The sequence below is a fragment of the Myxine glutinosa genome, chromosome 3 (assembly GCF_964187855.1).
Source record: "Myxine glutinosa chromosome 3, kmMyxGlut1.1, whole genome shotgun sequence".
In the NCBI taxonomy this organism is placed as follows: Eukaryota; Metazoa; Chordata; class Myxini; order Myxiniformes; family Myxinidae; genus Myxine; species Myxine glutinosa.
Window position 1 is genome coordinate 13,823,997 of NC_136263.1, and position 19,476 is coordinate 13,843,472.

The 19,476-nt window shown below is 46.1% G+C and overlaps 1 protein-coding gene across 5 annotated transcripts in view; it reads right to left on the minus strand.

Moving 5' to 3' along the window:
* Nucleotides 1-19,476, minus strand: part of DQX1 (DEAQ-box RNA dependent ATPase 1) — a 191,790-nt gene that overhangs the window by 157,013 nt on the left and 15,301 nt on the right. The window contains exon 1 of one of the 5 annotated variants that reach the window (XM_068111323.2): nucleotides 4,291-4,420. The exons of the other annotated variants lie outside the window; for them this stretch is intronic. The gene's annotated coding sequence lies outside the window, so the exon portion shown is untranslated. Of the gene's footprint in view, nucleotides 1-4,290; nucleotides 4,421-19,476 lie in introns of those variants that run through there. 5 annotated transcript variants of the gene reach the window in all.

A 19,476-nucleotide genomic window follows, 5' to 3' on the forward strand; every position in this document is an offset into this window, starting at 1 on the left:
AGACGATCTTCCGGACAGTCGAATGATTGATTTCAAATTGTTTGGAGATCTTTTTAGATCCCTTCCCAGACTCGTAGGCATCTATAACCTTCTTTCTGAAGGCCTCAGAGAGCTCTTTTGATCTAGGCATGGTGATGCCGCACACTTCAACAACAAAGAGCAAACCAAACGAAATGTCTGAGGTTTAAATAAGGCAGGTTCCTCGAAGATCCTCTCCAATGATGTTCTAATCATTTGCACCTCATTCTAATTTTAGGTATTTGAAGTAGTGATAAATGTAGGGGTGTACTTACTTTTTCCACATGCAAAATTTGCATTTATGTGTATTTAAATGATACAATGGACTACAAAATGTAAATGTTTCATGATATTTGTTGTATTATATCACCTTTATCTATCAATATTGTTGAAATGAAGATCAAATAGCTGTATGTTGAAATATGTTGAAAAAGTCAAAACTTTACATGGGGTGTACTTACTTTTTCACGTGACTGTATGTGCTGAGGGGTTATTTTTTAAATTGTTTTTTTTTCAACCTAAATTGCTTATGAAAATGTAATATCACAAACACTACAAATAAATTTGTGCAAAATAATTGTTTGTGTTATGATTGATGTAAATCAGGACAACAAAGCAACTCAGGTACAGTCATTATTCTCAGCTAAAACAAGCCCATTCCTCTGTCACGACGCGTGGTGAGGTGAACGCAGCAAGCCGAGCTAGTAATATATATATATATATATATATATATATATATATATATATATATATATATATATATATATATATATATATATATATATACAGACATGGCATTTAATATGGAATATTTTTTTTGTGAGGGTGAACTTACTTTTCAAGATGACTTAGAACCAAAAGTTCATTAGAATTATGTTGAAATTATTCTAGATTTTGTTGATGTGACCTTTAAAAGAAACAAAAACCACATTTGACATTTTGAAGTAAATAAATTGATCCTTGAAAGTGATGTAAACTGATATCGAACTCAATTCATGGACAGTACTGTGTAAAACTTCTGTACGTTTTCCAGAAGTATCTCTTTATTTTGCACATTAGCCAAAAAAAATTTCAACAAAAACAAAAGTGAAATTATGACTGGGATTACGGACAGTAAAATTACAGTTCAGTACTTCGTGTAACCCCCACGAGCATTCAGGAGAGCACGTACACGTCGAGGCATGTGGTTCACGAGATTTGCCAAGGTTTGGACAGGAATCGCTTGCCATGCAGTGAAAATAGCCTGCTGCAATTCATGCACAGAGGTCGGCTGCTGGTCCAAGGTGTCGATTTGACGCGTTAGTTCTGCCCACAAGTTCTCTATCGGATTCATATCCGGGGACATAGGAGGCCACTCCATATGCTCGACACCACGGTCAGCAAGAAAGTGTTGGATCATGCGAGCACGATGAGGCCGTGCATTGTCATCTTGGAAGACAAGTTTCCTCGAAAGGTTGCACGAGCAAATGGAAGCAATGTTTCTTCCAGAATGGCCCTGTACTTGAACTGGTTCAGGTTTCCATTCAGAACAACCAGGTCAGTTTTTCCCCCTGCATGAAAAGCAGCCCAAATGGTCACCCCACCACCTCCAGCTTGGACTCTTGGCACAATACAATCTTCGTTGTAGGTGTCATGCACTTGTCTGCGCACTTGTCTGCGCACTTGGTTGCAGCCATCTTGACGATAGACCAGAAATCTAGACTCGTCACTGAAGGTGACGTGATTGCAGTGTCCTGGCTGCCATTGACGGTGCTCTCTGGCCCACTGCAGCCGACGCTGGCGGTGTTGTCTGGTCAGGCGTGGCTTTCTCAGGGGACGCCTGGCACAATAGCCTGCTTGAACCAGTCGTTGGTTGACTAGCCTTCTGGATACAGGCACATTTGTCAGTTGCTGCCACTCAGCCCAAAGCCGATTAGCTGACTTGGTACGGCCATTGCAGACTAACCGGTGCAGCTGGCGATCATCTCTCCTTGTGGTTCTGCGGGGACATCCTGGCCTCGGTATTGGAGTAGGGACACCCCTCTGAGCATTTCGTTTCAGGATCTTTGACACATGACATTGAGTGATGCCATACTGCCGAGCAATAGCACGTTGTGTCATGCCAGAATTTCGTAAAGCCACCACTCCATGGCAAACAGCATTGTCGAGTTGACGGACCATCTCCAGAGGACGCGGCAATAACTTTTGTAGATGTGCAGCAGTTGTTTTCCACTAATACAGAACGGAACAACCCTTATATACATGATTGTGAAGCCAATCGTCAAATGTACCTGTCCTTACATTTTGTCACGCCACCTGTGATATTATCCTGTTGTTGACATGGTTGATCACTGTTGATCAGTGACATGGTTCTTTTAACAAATAAATCACCAGTGTAAAAGAAACTCACCAGATTGATATACTGAGTTAAGAAAGTAAACCCAGGTCAAGAAAAAATATATATTCCATATTAAATGCCAAGTCTGTGTATATATATATATATATATATATATATATATATATATATATATATATATATATATATATATTTGGAACTACCATCTTGGTTCACCCATAATCTCAAGTTCTGCCATCCCCAAACACATGATTAAAATCGATAGAAAAAAAAAAAAGAAAAAAAAAAGTGCATGACACCCACATCTGTACAAATGATGAAAACAACTAACAACTCGGCAAATAGGGAGACAGAACAGAGAGCTTGGATTGGCTTTGGATGGTATAAAGTACAAATATGGGTGAAAGTTTTCAGTGGATGATGCAAACGCAGAACGAATAGCTTGCTGTGGCAGAAGAAAACCAACAGAAGGAACAGTGCGTAGGCTGAGATATCACCAAGATAAATTAATAAATAAACCCTAAATTTGTCAAATTGTTGGAATTTGCTGATAATCAGGAGATAGCTTTCAAATCTCCATGTAACCTCACCACATAATAATCATTATCGTGGTAATGTTCCTTCAGTAACATAAAGAACTGCATAAATTAGCCAAGTGCCAAAACTTTGGAAGTAAAACATAGAAATAAATAAATATCCTTGCGTGTTTTGTCGAATGAACTACAACATTTAAACAAAGAGTTTATTACCTCCGCCACCGAAGGTGGATGGAGGTTAAGTTTTCACTCCTGTTTGTCTGTTTGTCTCTCTGTTTGTCTGTCTGTCTGTGAACAAAATATCTCAAAACGTTGTGGACGGATTTGGACGAAATTTGGCAGAGAGGTAGCTTATGTGACAAGGACCAAATAATTAGATTTTGGTGAAGATCCGGATTCGAATCCGGCTACTAGAAATTTTTTAAGTGATTCTTCAACATGGAGTGATTGGGCTAAAAGCAACATATAGCAGGATATCTCAAAAAGTTATGGATGGATTTGGACGAAACTTGGTGGACAGGTTGTGTGTGTGACAAGGAAGAATCGATTCAATTTTGAATTGAAGATCCGGATCCAGCTAATATAATTTTTTGAAGGGATTCTTCACCTTTGGGAAATAGGGCCAAAAACGATATACAGCAGGATATCTCAAAAAGTTGCGGACGGATGATTTTGATTAAATGTGATTCTGTATTGTGATTTTCTGGTCTACACTGGGATACAAAACTTAAACTGTCCACCTGGCGGAGGTATGCTCTCTACTGAGTGCCATTCTAGTTATATCTACAGCTATAATTAACTACGAGCGAGTTATATCTATTAACTTGTACATGCACAAAATCTATAACTACATCAACAAGAGGTTAGTGGAAATTAAAGAATGTATTATGCTTATAAATACTGTTACGGATCTCGGGGGTCGGCGCTCCCCTTATCAAGGGGGGGTTAATCCCCTTGTCTTTTAAGCTGGCGGTCCCGAGTCCTGGGAAGCTATAACGTCCTTCCCGGCGCAGTGTTAGGTAGGGTTTGCTAGGCCTAGGGGTTCGCTGCTACCTAAGTACTAACGCCCACCGGAAACGAGGGAATAACTCCCGCTCGAACCACGGATCAGATGGAAATTGCCGAGCAGTTAGCAATCCGCGATCCAAGCTATTAACAAAGACTAAACCCGATTCTAGCGGTTCCGAAATCGTGCCACAGGTACTCAATTGAAAGAAAAGACTAAAGCGATCAGATAAGAGGAAACCAGAAGGTAGGAAGAAAAATATTGGTTCATTACAAATATACAAGAAAAGAGGAAACAAAAGGGTGTACAAGAAAGGAAGAGGTAGAAGCAGGACACAGGGCAGGCTTAACTACGCAGTCTTAACTTAACACCACAGGACAAACATACACACTCACACGGGATTGTAGTGGGTAGGGTGGAAGGTCCAGGTAGATGATCCAGGCTCCAGTCGACCCCCGTCCAGGCTCCGGTTCCGCGGGCGAAACCTGGCAGGCAGCTCTGCGTATCGTTGGCGCGCGACCGGACCTTACATATGGTGGGGGGCGGGGGGGAGGTGAAGGGGGGGGGAGGTGGCGGGGGGAAGCTCGTGTCCTTTAGCGCACGAAATACTTGAATGGCTGCGACAAACGCGCCCTCTCCCAAAGGTCCTCTCAATGCGCGTGCCTCCAACAAGTCCTTCGCAAATGTGCGCTCCTGGATCAGTCCTTTCAATAAGCGCATGTACACACAAGTCCGTTATCAGCGCTCTCTCCCAACGAGTCCATTGCACGCAGGACTTTCAAAAGGAGTCCGTCAAAGGGCTTTTCGCGCGCGCTTTTAGATCACTCCGCACGCTTCAAAACCACGCCCGCCATCGAGCTCACCTCAGCCCTGGTTGGCTGGTAAGGGCTTACCGGCCACGCCTTTGATGACTAGTTGACGTGGCCACACCTTGTTCCTGGCGCTCCGCCCCCTTCTTCCTCGAGCAGACCGCATGGTCAATGGCGGCGCCTGTGCGAACGCTCACCAAGGCGCGTAACAGAATTTGGAGAGAGGTCGCCAAATGGACGAAAGGGCCTACTCCTTATTTGATTGATGCAACGCAAATTCAACTTTTGGGAACACTGCCTTAACTAAAACACATAAGGAAATAACTGGAATTTCTAAGGTGGCCTACGTGTTGCTGTGGACTAACTAGGGGTGTGACATTTAACCTTTACTGTCATATTTACAAGTGATTATTATTTACAAAAGTGTGGGTTCTAAAACCGCAACAATACTTTGACGTTTCACACAACATTGTAAAGTACAAAGAAATGAAATCTTCTTCTTTAACAGCACCAATTATTCCGACCAGGCTGTGGAGTCAACCAGGAGGGAAGGGTCTTTCTGGACCAGACGAGCCTGGCCTGGAGTTCGACTGTGGCTAAAATTTGTAATTTCTTCACGATGCGACGATAATTCGCCTACTCTTAACGAAAGGCACCGTCTTCGGCGTGCACCAACGACCAGTGCTGGCAGATTCCAGTGGATCTCTCGCACATTGATGCCTTACCCTGGATACAAACACCACAGTACAAAACACCGAATGAAAACATCGTTTCAACACAGCTTAAAGACGAGCGCACAGACCTCTACACCATCCTGCAAGTCCAAAAGTGAACAAATAACTAATTGGCAAATATTTGCCCCATTCAAATAAAGACCCTAATGCAAAAATAGTGCCTTTCAGAGCGACTTGTTGTTTAACGAGTGTTGATCAAATCCATTTGCAAGGCATGTCAGACAAAGCCACGAGATTTCACCCAATAACTCCACGGTTTGGTAAACAATTAAGTGATCATTGTTGTTGTGACCCGTGTTATTGTCGTGTTAGTCGATGATGTAGAAGAGGCAGGGTGCTTCAAGGCTACATTAAGGAGGTTGGTCATATTGTTCTGTTGTCAAAAACATGAGGAATGTGATGCTCCAGCTATTCGATAGTCAGGAGAAAGGGAGGGAAATGTCCGCTGCATGCCGAATAAAATCGGATAATGTCCTGTAGGCTATCAGCTAGGGGGGTCAACCGGTACCAAATTGAGGGAGTAAGGCTAATAATGATTTTTGACAAGGTTTTTACCTCTAGAATAAGAAAATATGTGATAGCAAATTCAACGATGTAGCTAAATGTGTGTTATCGTTATCGCCCATTGATACATTTCAATGGGTGAAATGTATCAATTCATTGATACATTTCAATGGGTGAAATGTATCAATTCATTGATACATTTCCACTATGTCGAAAATACGTGGTGGTGCGATACTTTTTTCCATGTGTATACTTGCAAATCTACTGAATGCCAGTTATTTTCGTGCATATTTTGTGCATAAAGTTGTTGCTATGATGGCAGCCATTTTGTGAAATTGGGCACCATATTGGATTCTATCTTCTTGGATTAAAGTTCAGATGATGTATTTCATACTTTAAGAGAGTTGTAAAGTCTTAAACATCTCAAAACGCAATGCTATTTGTTACAAATTCCTACAAGAATATGAAACATGGTGTTTTTAATAGAAAAACATGCATTTTGGCGGCCATTTTGAAAATGAGGTGATAACACCCATTTAGCTACATGGTTGAATTTGCTATCACATATTTTCATATTCTAGGGGTAAAGACCTATCCAAAAATCAATATTAGGCTTACTCCCTCATTTTGGTACCAATGGACCCTATTTTGGGGGTCTGGCTGATGGCCTACTGATCCTTGGTTTGTAGTCGAGGGCAAAGTAGGCTGCCCCATAATCACGTGACTTGTACTTGACAAGTCCAAAGAGCACCCAGAACCGAGATGGTATTGTGCTCATTTATAAGCTTTCGAAAAACGTTCCTCCAAACACAACTACCATCCGACCCAAACCTTCCACCACAACCAGCTCCAGCTCACGGGTGCATTTGCAGCTGTACGCAACGTGAAAGCCATGCTTTGATGAATGCACATTCCAATTCATGAACATTTCAACTTCCACTTAAGAAAACAAACAAACAAGGTATTACATCATTGCTTGGATACATTAAATTGAATACCTTAGCATCAGGTGGTACTTAGACGTTGTTATTGGAAACTCGGTAGCGAAGGTGGATTGTGATGGTGAGGGAAGGGAGAGAGGAGAGGGAGTGGAGGGGTACGGTGCGGGTGGTAAACTTGTTAATGCTACCTAATGTGCTCACCCATCACTACCTAATGTGCTCACCCATCACTACCTAATGTGCGCACCCATCACTACCTAATGTGCTCACCCATCACTACCTAATGTGCTCACCCATCACTACCTAATGTGCGCACCCATCACTACCTAATGTGCTCACCCATCACTACCTAATGTGCTCACCCTTCACTACCTAATGTGCTCACCCATCACTACCTAATGTGCTCACCCATCACTACCTCATGTGCTCACCCATCACTACCTAATGTGCTCACCCATCACTACCTAATGTGCTCACCCATCACTACCTAATGTGCTCACCCATCACTACCTAATGTGCTCACCCATCACTATCTAATGTGCTCACCCATCACTATCTAATGTGCTCACCCATCACTACCTAATGTGCTCACCCATCACTACCTAATGTGCTCACCCATCACTACCTAATGTGCTCACCCATCACTATCTAACGTGCTCACCATTCACGACTGAATGTGCTCACCATTCACGACTGAATGTGCTCACCATTCACGACTGAATGTGCTCACCCATCAATATATAATGTGCTCACCCATCACTACCTAATGTGCTCATCCATCACTATCTAATGTGCTCACCCTTCACTATCTAACATGCTCACCCTTCACTATCTAACGTGCTCACCCAGCACTACCTAATGTGCTCACCCATCACTACCTAATGTGCTCACCCATCACTATCTAATGTGCTCACCCATCACTATCTAATGTGCTCACCCATCACTATCTAATGTGCTCACCCATCACTATCTAACATGCTCACCCATCACTATCTAACGTGCTCACCCTTCACTATCTAACATGCTCACCCTTCACTATCTAACATGCTCACCCTTCACTATCTAATGTGCACATCCATCACTATCTAATGTGCTCACCCAGCACTATCTAATGTGCACATCCATCACTATCTAATGTGCTCACCCAGCACTACCTAATGTGCTCACCCATCACTATCTAATGTGCTCACCCTTCACTATCTAATGTGTTCACCCTTCACTATCTAATGTGCACATCCATTACTATCTAATGTGCTCACCCAGCACTATCTAATCTGCACATCCATCACTATCTAATGTGCTCACCAGCACTACCTAATGTGCTCAACCATCACTATCTAATGTGCACACCCATCACTATCTAATGTGCTTACCCATCACTATCTAATGTGCTCACCTTTCACTATCTAATGTGCACATCCATCACTATCTAATGTGCTCACCCATCACTATCTAATGTGCTCACCCAGCACTATCTAATGTGCTCACCCAGCACTATCTAATGTGCTCACCCAGCACTACCTAATGTGCTCACCCAGCACTACCTAATGTGCTCACCCAGCACTACCTAATGTGCTCACCCAGCACTACATAATGTGCTCACCCTTTACTATCTAATGTGCTCACCCATCACTACCTAATGTGCTCACCCTTCACTATCTAATGTGCTCACCCATCACTATCGAATGTGCTTACCCATACACATCCACTCTCTATCTTGTACCCACGATGATTCTCACCCAATCTATATAATAATACTGTAAGGACTCGACTTTGTTATCCCTTTTACGCCGCACCCAGTGACCCGATGCCCACGGCACTAATGCATTTACGATCTACGAACCGCGCTCTTTGTTTATCACGTACAGCCATACTCGAAAAATCTGAATTAGTCGACGTTGGGGCCCAAAAGCATCCGATTAATTGCTGATACGACGCCATCTTACGACGCCATTGTATTGGCGTCTGCTGGGCGAAGGCGAAGCGAGCCGTCCGCTGATTGGACAGTCGAGTGGTGTGAACATGGGTGGTGTGAACCAAATGGTCTTTTTATTCCCTTGAACATTTTAAATTAGGATATATAAGGAAACGTCTTTATCGTCATTTTAATAAAGTTAAATGGAGTGACGTTGCGATACTCGGGGTGCGTTGCATAAATCCTCGTAACTCAGAGAGGTGTAGCAGGTGGCGAGACGTAAGGAAGCTTAAAGATAACGAGCTGAAAACAGACGAACGATATGTCAATCTCTTTCTACACCGAACGGAAATAAAAGTATGAGAGCGGGAAGGCATGGCCTGAGCACTTCGAGCAGAGAGGACTGATTGGACTTAACTTAAAGAGAAAAAATTGGAGCTTATCGGAAGAAGAAGATCCCATGAGCGCTGACCCGAGATTTCTGGTCACGTGATTTCGTGGCGCCATTTTGTGTCTAACTTCACCGTGCGTGAACGTCAGCTTGGTATGGGAATGTTGTTTATTGCCAAACAAAATGACTGGTTGTTCTGCTTTTGGTTGTTCAAACCAATCTGGGAAATATAAGATGTATAGATTTCCAAGTGATAAAGTCAGAAGACAAATTTGGGAAGCGAAAGTCAGACGAAAGAGCTGGAAAGCGATCGACTCCTCGAGACTCTGCCAGGTAGGCCCACGCCGCTTGATGATCGATGTTCAAAAGCAATTCTATCTGCTCGGTTTTTTTTTGGTTGTCTGTCCGTTGAAAACCCTTTTAAAGGGAAGTGATTTGTGTTTGTTTATAATCTTCAAGGAGCTGACCAAAAATGCATTTCCGTGGTAAGAACCTTGCTCAATTTTTTTCGGGTAGTCCTAGCGGACCGCATATTGTCATTGATTGATGAAATGTCCCGGTACAGTGACATTGCCTGGTCTGCGGTTGGGTAGTCTGCGGGCAACGTCACTGTACTTTTTCAGAGGGAATTAATTTTGATTTTATAGGGGTGGGAAACCCATGGTCCGTTTTGTTTTCAGTTGTCTGTCCGTCCATTCAAAACTTATTCCGAGGCAAGTTATTTTTTTGGTTTAAAATCTTTAGCCTAATCGGCAATCATAAAAGCAATTTTAGGGGGGGACCTGCTCAATTTTTTTGCGGGTTGTGCAGCCATCCATACGTCCAAAATTTGACGAGTTATTGTTTGCTTTGTACAGTGCTCATGCGTCTTGTGAGGGGGATGCTCACTTGTGAGGAGTGAACGGAGTAGTGATGAGTTTCACTTGTGAGGAGTGAACGTAGTGGGATGAAGTGTTGGTCTGGTCAGAGTGTTGTATTACGGGCAGAGTTTTCTTACGGTCTGAATGTATGAATCATGTTCTGTACTGAATGTATGAACCAAGTTTTGTACTGAATGTTTACTGTGTTGGCCTCATCGTGTTCCTGGTGAAATTAAACAAGTTATGGTGAATACGACGTCTTATCTGTGCTTTTCCATATCTGTTCGACTCGACGAACCGTGAACACTGCAGGTATTTTTTAAAGTTTTTTCTCTGTTTAATTACGGCTTGGCGCAGTCGAAAATTAAGTGTTAATTAAGTCGCCAGCTATGAAACATATTAATCGATCAGGCAATATCCATCAGAGATCTGGGCAAGGGTGTAGTAATAAATGAACGTTTCAATCTTACTAGATGCCGATGACGTTTTCCTTATGTCAGAGACAGAAGCTGTCTTGCAGCTTGTTAAATCATTACAATGGAAATTGAATATAAATGTCGATAAAACTAAAGTTGTACACTATAGAAATATGGCAATACCACGTACAGAATTTGTTTTAAGTGTGTTAGACTATATGTCGGCTGGAAGTCCTACACCGGAATTGCTCTCGGCACCCTTTAAAAAATATTGGATATGCCCACACTCCTTTCTAAAAGTTCTTAAAATTCAGAGAACGACAGCATTGGTTTGTCTTACTTATAATGTTAGCTCTTATATGCAGTGTTGGTTGGCTTGTAATATGCATTGCCATACCACTTTTAATATCACCACACAGCTCTTTTTCATGGCAATAGCTGAGTTTTTGACAAAACAAATATCACCTGTATGTAATAATAAGACGAAATATGTGTAGTAAATTTTTTTTTAGCAGGTTTAGAATATATCACCCCATATCGCGAATGTACATGTATATCTAATCCGACACACTTAGACACAAAATGGCGTTCAAATTTGAGTTGACACAACTCTCTATATACAGGGACTCTACGCTCCCCTATGCCATCCATAATGGTACACTCTATCCATACACCACATCCTCCCTTCCGTGGATGTTCCACGGGTTTCACGTCTTTATCGTCATTTTAATAAAGTTAAATGGAGTGACGTTGCGATACTCGGGGTGCGTTGCATAAATCCTCGTAACTCAGAGAGGTGTAGCAGGTGGCGAGACGTAAGGAAGCTTAAAGATAACGAGCTGAAACAGACGAACGATATGTCATTCCCTTTCTACACCGAACGGCAATAAAAGTATGAGAGCGGGGAGGCATGGCCTGAGCACTTCGAGCAGAGAGGACTGATTGGACTTAACTTAGAGAAAAAATTGGAGCTTAACGGAAGAAGAAGATCCCATGAGCGCTCCCCTATGCCATCCATAATGGTACACTCTATCCATACACCACATCCTCCCTTCCGTGGATGTTCCACGGGTTTCGGCTAGTACGTTACTATTTGGACCATGAGCCTCGACCTTTGTATCAAAATAAATGCTAATTCAGTTCACCGAATATGGTTTCGAGGATTTCTGTTGGCCCAAGTTTTAATAATAACAAGAGACGCTTTACCTGTGTTGTATAAGAGTGTTGGGAAAAAAAACCCGACAATTCATATTTTGTATGGGGTGTTTAGGTGTGTAGGGTGATTCTTGGGTAAAATACCAGGGGCATAGAAAAGGACCCTTTATATAAGGGTATGTGCCATGTGGCAAGATATAGAAAAGAAGGGACATTCCATAGCTTATAGAAAATGTCAAACAATAGAAAATAAGGGACATTCAAAAATCTCGTGTGCATGCTGTTGCATGACAGAAAATTTCATACAAAGGGGCGCTCCACATCTGTCAAATAAAATACATTTACTTCGTCATGCAGGTGTATGAATCAAATTGGCACCCCTGAACTTTTCTAGAGCATTACTTGGTTCCTCCTAAGAACACAAGGGAAGTCCAGCATGTCGAAAAACTGCACCTCTATATCTCGGAAAGCGCTGAATAGAAAAAATTGAGACATAAAATCGTTGAACTCATCAACCCAGATGGGACCTGAACCTACACTCCCCAGCTTTGGAGTCTAATGCCTTATCCATTAGGCCATTAAGCCAGCACATTGGATCTGGGTAATAACATTTTGAAAAGTTATGAAGTGTGTATATATTGTTGCGAATATGGCATTTGGCCTCCATATCCGCTTGTAAATATTCCCCTATTTCCCCAATACTCCCCAACTATCCCCAATCCCCCATTCCCTAGTCCCATTGCCTGTAAATAACACTCTGTAGAACCGACCTTCCCCTTTTTCCCCCATTAAATGTCGTGCCCAGGTCCACCGCATCTCACGTAGACAACTTTCGGACATCTTGCTAGTTATTCTTAGTCTATGTCAGTTAAGGACTCGTTTCCATTAATTCTGACTCTTCGTTGCACCAGAATGTGATTATATGGCACCAGTAGTGAGTTTAGGACCTTCCCATACCTCCTCCCATCTTCTTCCCCAAACAACAACAACAACAACAACTACAGCTACAACAACAACTACAACAACGGCGCGCGGGGGGAGTGTGCGTCCTCACACTGGCTCGGTTAGCCGCCATGACCATGCGCTCCACGGGGTTACCACGAAGGGGCTCCCTGTCAGCCCCTCGTCAAGGGCGGAGCCGGTAACCCCCCCGCACGCACCCAATGAGAAGCAACGAGCCGATTCCATCTGGGGCGGAGCTAACGAGCCGAGGGCGTGTCACTCCCCGCCGGATATACGCGGCGACTTACCGGATGTGAGGTCAGATGCGCCTGAACTACGGAGAGCAGAGGAAGCCACCGCCACCCCCAGCGCGACGATACCTCCCCGCATCTTTGGACCGGACCGAACCGGGTCGATTCTGCCCTGAGCCCAGGTGCACCTGGAGCCATCGATCCTGCCTTTCCTTGCCATCAATCCCCGTGTGAGTCAGTTTTTGTCCCGTTTATCTGTCGTCTGTTGGGGTTAATATAAGAGTGTGTCTAAGTGCTTGTCTTTCTATGCTGTCCCTCTTGTAGTTGTAATCTAACCTTCCGCCATAATATAACCTCCTCCGGAGGTCTTGAGAACTGAACCCTTGGTGTCGTGTCATTTGAATCCCAGCCGTTGTGTCTTTTTCCTTCATTGACCTAGCGTAGCGCGACTCGTCAACGTTCGAGCATAATCGGGTAAACTGTGCAGACGTGGTCATACCAAACCGCTCGGTAAACTAACATCCACAACCGCGTCTGTAACAATTGGTGTCGAGGAGTGGAATTCGGACCCGGGACTAAATTTGTTAGGCCCAAACTTTGAGGAGGTAGAATCGACCCGGAGCGCGTTTCCCGCGCTCGACGAAATTATAACGGCGAAATTTGATTTTGTTATACGGAAATAAAAACCCGAATTTTGAAAGTCGCGCTATGGCAGACCAAGTCGGCTGGGGTCCGGTAGTGGAGAGTGAGGCAGGGTCGGTCCAGGACCAAATTGAGGGACGCGAGGAGAGCGAAGCAGCGAGGGTAGCAGACGCACAAAATAGCGTCGTTGTGCCCGACATTGCGGGAGCGCAAAATGGCGCCTCGCTGGTCACCGCGCCCGCGACCGTGGCAGCGCCCCTGGTGGATTTGAACCTTTTTTTTTCTACAAATGAAGGCCCTTATGGACAAGAATAGCGAAGAAATGGGAAACCAAATGGGGGTAATGGGGAACCGGATGGATGCTCAGAGTGAGCGATTGGAGGGCCAATTGGGGGTAATGGGAAACCAAATGGGGGTAATGAGGGACGAAGCGAGGGGTACCAGTGAGGGGTTAGACAATAATTTTAAGGGATTAGACAAGAAATTTGGGAAGTTAGACAATAATTTTGAGGAGTTAGACAAGAAATTTGGGAAGTTAGACAATAAGTTTGAGGGGTTAGACAACGGGATAAAAGAGGTGAGGAATGGGTTAATAGGGTTAGAAAACAGGATGGAAGGCAAATTGAGGGACATGAGGGACCAAGCGGAAAGGGAAGTTAACCAAATGGGGCAGCAGATAGAGGGGGTCAGAATGGGGGTAGAAACCAAACTGGATGCTCACAGGGAGGAAATGGAGCAGATGAGGGTGGCATCTGGGCAGGAGATGCAAGTGATGGGAGAGGAGATCAGAAGAGGGGTGAGTGAGGAGGTCGGAGGAGTGCGCGAGGAGGTGAGGCACTGTAAGGAGCACATGGAGAAGGAGGTGAGAAAGGGGACTGTAAAATTGCAAAGTGGCATAGAGGACCTGACGCAGGAGGTGGAGCAGCTGACGGTGGGACAAACGGAGTTAGTGGAGCAGGTTCAAAGGAACACTGCGGTATTAGGAGGTTTAAAAGCGACACAGAAAGAACTAAAAGATGACTTGGTAGCGACGAAGAGGGAATGTCAGATGGTACGTGAGGGACTGACAACGAGGCTGGACGAGGTGATAGAGGTAATGGAGACGAAGGACCGGCAGGTGAGGACGCATATGGAAACGGTCAAGGTAGCCTTGGAGGACGAGCTAGAGGAGACGTACCGGGGAATAAAAGAGGTGAAGCAGAAATTAGAAGAAGTGGAAGAAGGGGTGAGCGAAATTAAGAAGCGACGGAGAGAGGATAAGAAAGAGATAAAAGAGGAGGTAAAAGAATTGGTCCAAAGTCTGTGTTTGGATCGTGATGATGTGCTCATTAACCGGATGAGGGATTCGCAGGTGATGGAGGAGAAGCGAAGAGGAAGAGGACCCGGTGTAAGTGGTGACCAATATGGTCGTGCGTATGATGCGCCAGGGGATTTAAGAAGCTTGGGGGTCGAGATAGACCCGGGTGTTCGTGAGAGGCCGTTGGTGAAGTGTGCGACAGGTCTGGTGTGCGAAAAAGGAGGTGTGCAAGAAAGTCCGACTCTGGGGTGTGTGAGGAAAAAGTGCGTGCCAAGGAGTGAGGGTGCTGGCGAGAGTGAGTCGGTCGTAGCGCATGTGCGAAGGAGCACATGGAAGCGCGGTGTGGTAAGTGTTACAGAGGGTGTGACGGGAGAGTGTGCGCGAGAAAGGTGTGTGACGGACAGGTGCATGGGGAAAGAGTGCGCTGTCAAAGGCAAGGAAGAATGCACACCTGTGGTGAGTGTTATAGAGGGTGTAACGGGAGAGTGTGCGCGAGAAAGGTGTGTGACGGACAGGTGCATGAGGAAAGAGTGCGCTGTCAAGAGTAAGGGTGAGTGCGCTGTCAAGAATGGAGGTGAGAGTAGTGAGAGTGACAAGGAGAGTGAGTTGGTTGTGACAGGTGAGCGAGGATGTACACCTGGGATGGAAGGATGCACACCTGGAATGGTAGAGCGTGAGTGGGAATGCACGCTGGAATTGGTAGTGAGGCACGTGGTTGGGTGTGCGAATGAGGGCACACCTGTGGTTGTCACAGAGGAGGTGACAGAGGAGGGGGTGCGAAGAGGTGTGTTGGTGAGGTGTGCTACCAACGAATGTGTGCCAAAGTGTTCGGTGGTCAGGTGTGTGACCAAGGCTGTGAGTGGAATGAGGGTACCTGGGTGTGTAAGGAAAGGTACGAGGAGCATGGGCACGGCTGGATGTGTGAGCAAGGAACGGGCTGCGGGGTGTAAGCGTCCAGGTGAAGCATCGACGTTAGACGGGGTAGAGTTTAGAACGACTTATAGCCGAATCGGGCCCTCGGTGCGTGCTGAGCTTCGCTTTGAACGGCCGCGTCCGTGCTCCACTAGGCGGAGCGGGCAGCCCGATAGAAAGGGTCGTCATGGCGACCACCTTTTGTTGAGGCAGTCCGGCAGGTCGAGATCGGGACATGGGATGGCTCCACGCCGAGGTGGTGCGTGGGATCTCGGCCCGGGTAAGCCCCCGTCCCTGCACCGAGTGCCGGACGCATCCAGCCGCTGGCACAGAACAACCCGCATTCATGGCTTGGCTTTACGAAGCCTGGCTTTGGACAGGAATTGGCGCACCGAGAGGCATTAGTGAGTAGACTGGGTGATGAGGTTACTGTTTTGGACCCAAAATTAGAGAAAAACAAAATTTGATGATTGGCAAAGGATTGGCAGTAGTGATTGGCAGATGAGTAGGATTGGCAAATTTTTGATTTGTTGAAATTTGATGTGCAAAATTGGTAGTGAGCGATGGGCCCGGTGGGTAAGGGGGGGCATCCCTGCCACCCTTCCCATAGTGGGGCAAAGGAGCAATAGCTTATGGGGTGTATGGCAGTGAAAACTAGCCCGGGTGGGTTAGGTTATATGGATAGGGCCCTAGAAGATGACAGTAGGTAACGTTAAGTTTAGTTAGTGACTGATACCTGTAGTGGGGACGCAGGTAGATTAGTATGGATGATAATGACGTGGGAGCGCAATAGTTTAAAGGGACGACTGGGAAGCGCAAGTTTTAGAAGGGAGTAGTTAGATGAGATGATGCTGTGTGAGGATGGAACAGGTGTGATTGCACAGGTGTGCAACTGGACAGGTGTGTGGAGCAGTGTGTGAGTAGTGAGTGTGTGGATCAGCGCGAATGCGCTTGGGGAGAGAAGGGTGCAGGTGGCACCAGGTGTGAGAGCACAGGTGTGCAAGTACAGGTGTGTGGAGAGAGTTGGAGTAAGTGGTACGGAGTGGTGTGCATGGTGCGAAGGTGTGGATGGGGGAAGAGTGGACCCCTTTCACGAGTACCCGGGGCGGGTAGTGTAAGTGTTAGGTAGAGGGTATAGGTAAATTGTGGTTGGATATTGGCATTTGTGGTGCGATTGCAGAATGGTATTATGGATGGGTGCATTAGTGTTGTGGAAATGGCTGGGCGTGTAGCCTGTTAGTGTGTGTAGTTGGTTGGGCACTCCACCACTGTGAGGATGTCGGCCAGGTGAGGCCGCAGGTGGGCTCTGGGAGCCGGTAGTTGTGAGTGGGTGCCTGAGGATCCCGGGTGTGGATCGGGCAGCCCAGTGCCAGAAAGGGCACCGAGTGGGGAGAGCGCCAGAGGGCCTTCCCCAGGTAGTTAGGTTAGGGTAAGGAGCAGGTAAGCTCGGAGGCAACTGCAGTGGTGGGGGTGTGCAGGTGGGTAGACCCACTGGGAGAGGTACACGCCACAGCCCAGAAATTGTGCGAGGGCACCGGGAGATGAATCGGGGGAGTGAGACCCCAAATTGAAGAGCACCACAGTTTGGCCAATGGGAATTGGTTTTTAGAACCCATAGTGTAAGAGGGCCAATGGTTTGGCAGGAGAAAGACCCCGGGTAGTGTAAAGTTGTTAAAGTCATTTAGGAAATAGTTAGGATTGATGAACCTGTCGCACCATACGCAGCCACTTACCTGTGGTGATGATGATGACTCCACACCTGTGTTTTCTTTGTTCTGTGTGCAGGAAATGAGAATTGCTGTGTGGATTGGTGAGACGCATCACGACGTGGATGAGACATTGGGGTGATTCCATCTCTCCCTCCCTAGGAGGGACTGATGATGAATTGGTAATGGCAAATTTTGATGTTGAGTTGGAGATGGCAAATTGTGATGAGAGTTGAAAATGGCAAATTTGATTGGTTAGGAGGGAGAGAAGACGAATTTGGTATATGGGAGGAACGGGGAAGACAGTAGGGATGTTTGTTGATTTGTAAAGTAGATGTTTATGGGTAGTGTTGTGTTTTGTGGATACAGTAAGGGGTAAGGGAGGGGCCATGTAGGTTACCTGGTGGGGGGGGGGGGGGCGTACGGTAGGAACGTACCTGTCTCACCTGGTTCCCATGTGCCCCCAGTGTGCATTACCATATATTGCGTGCACTTTTGCGCCCTTACCACCTTACTCACTTGTCTTCTTCTTTTGTCTCCCACCTCCGAGGATCGGCTTTGGGGTAGAGAGAGAGGAGAGAGAGGTGCTGGCTACGCAGTTGTGGGCCTGCACTTTCGCTGCTTGCTGCCGGGATCGATACACCATATGGACCGCAATTTTGGTGGCCACCCACAATGGACCGCAGTTATTTTGCGGCCAAGCACCACCCATTGATGGACCTATGGGTCAACGTGGCACCTATGCCATACAAGGTGAACCACTTATAGTTGGCCCCCTGACGGCCACAATACAGAAATGGACGCGGTTGGCGCCTTTCTTAATTTTTTTGAAAGAGGCAAGAACACCAAGTGCACCACACGAAGGCAAGACCAGCGGCAGAACATCGGCCGGCTGCGACACCACCGGTGATTTATAAACACTTTATTGGTGCACCGGATGGTGCTGACTGTGTGATGGGGTGGTGCTTTTGATGCTTGGAAGGGGTGCTCTGCACATTATTAAAGGCCGTAGGCCACAGAGCACTCGTGGGTTGGTGTATCGATGCTGGCATGCATGCTCTCTCTATGCATAACATCTGCATGTGTTCCTCCAGAAACAGGTCCTGGATCGTAGTGTAAATAGCAGCGTAGTCTTGTAAATAATGCTCCCTACTGGCTGTATGTTTAGTTTGCGAATTCTTTCCGCAATTCGGTTATCCTGTGGGTGTGTTTCTGTGAGGAGAAGGGTGCAACGTCGCAGGGGGACATATTTACTCATTTGTGAATATCTGTAAAACTGTCGCACTCAGGGTAGAGTTAATAGTAGAGGGAACTACATCTGCGTGCCACACTAAAGTAGGTAAAAATTTATCGGGTCGGGACGCCCCGAGGGTAGAGAAGGGTGCAATGTTGCGAATATGGCATTTGGCCTCCATATCCGCTTGTAAATATTCCCCTATTTCCCCAATACTCCCCAACTATCCCCAATCCCCCATTCCCTAGTCCCATTGCCTGTAAATAACACTCTGTAGAACCGACCTTCCCCTTTTTCCCCCATTAAATGTCGTGCCCAGGTCCACCGCATCTCACGTAGACAACTTTCGGACATCTTGCTAGTTATTCTTAGTCTATGTCAGTTAAGGACTCGTTTCCATTAATTCTGACTCTTCGTTGCACCAGAATGTGATTATATGGCACCAGTAGTGAGTTTAGGACCTTCCCATACCTCCTCCCATCTTCTTCCCCAAACAACAACAACAACAACTACAGCTACAACAACAACTACAACAACGGCACGCGGGGGGAGTGTGCGTCCTCACACCGGCTCGGTTAGCCGCCATGACCATGCGCTCCACGGGGTTACCACGAAGGGGCTCCCTGTCAGCCCCTCGTCAAGGGCGGAGCCGGTAACCCCCCCGCACGCACCCAATGAGAAGCAACGAGCCGATTCCATCTGGGGCGGAGCTAACGAGCCGAGGGCGTGTCACTCCCCGCCGGATATACGCGGCGACTTACCGGATGTGAGGTCAGATGCGCCTGAACTACGGAGAGCAGAGGAAGCCACCGCCACCCCCAGCGCGACGATACCTCCCCGCATCTTTGGACCGGACCGAACCGGGTCGATTC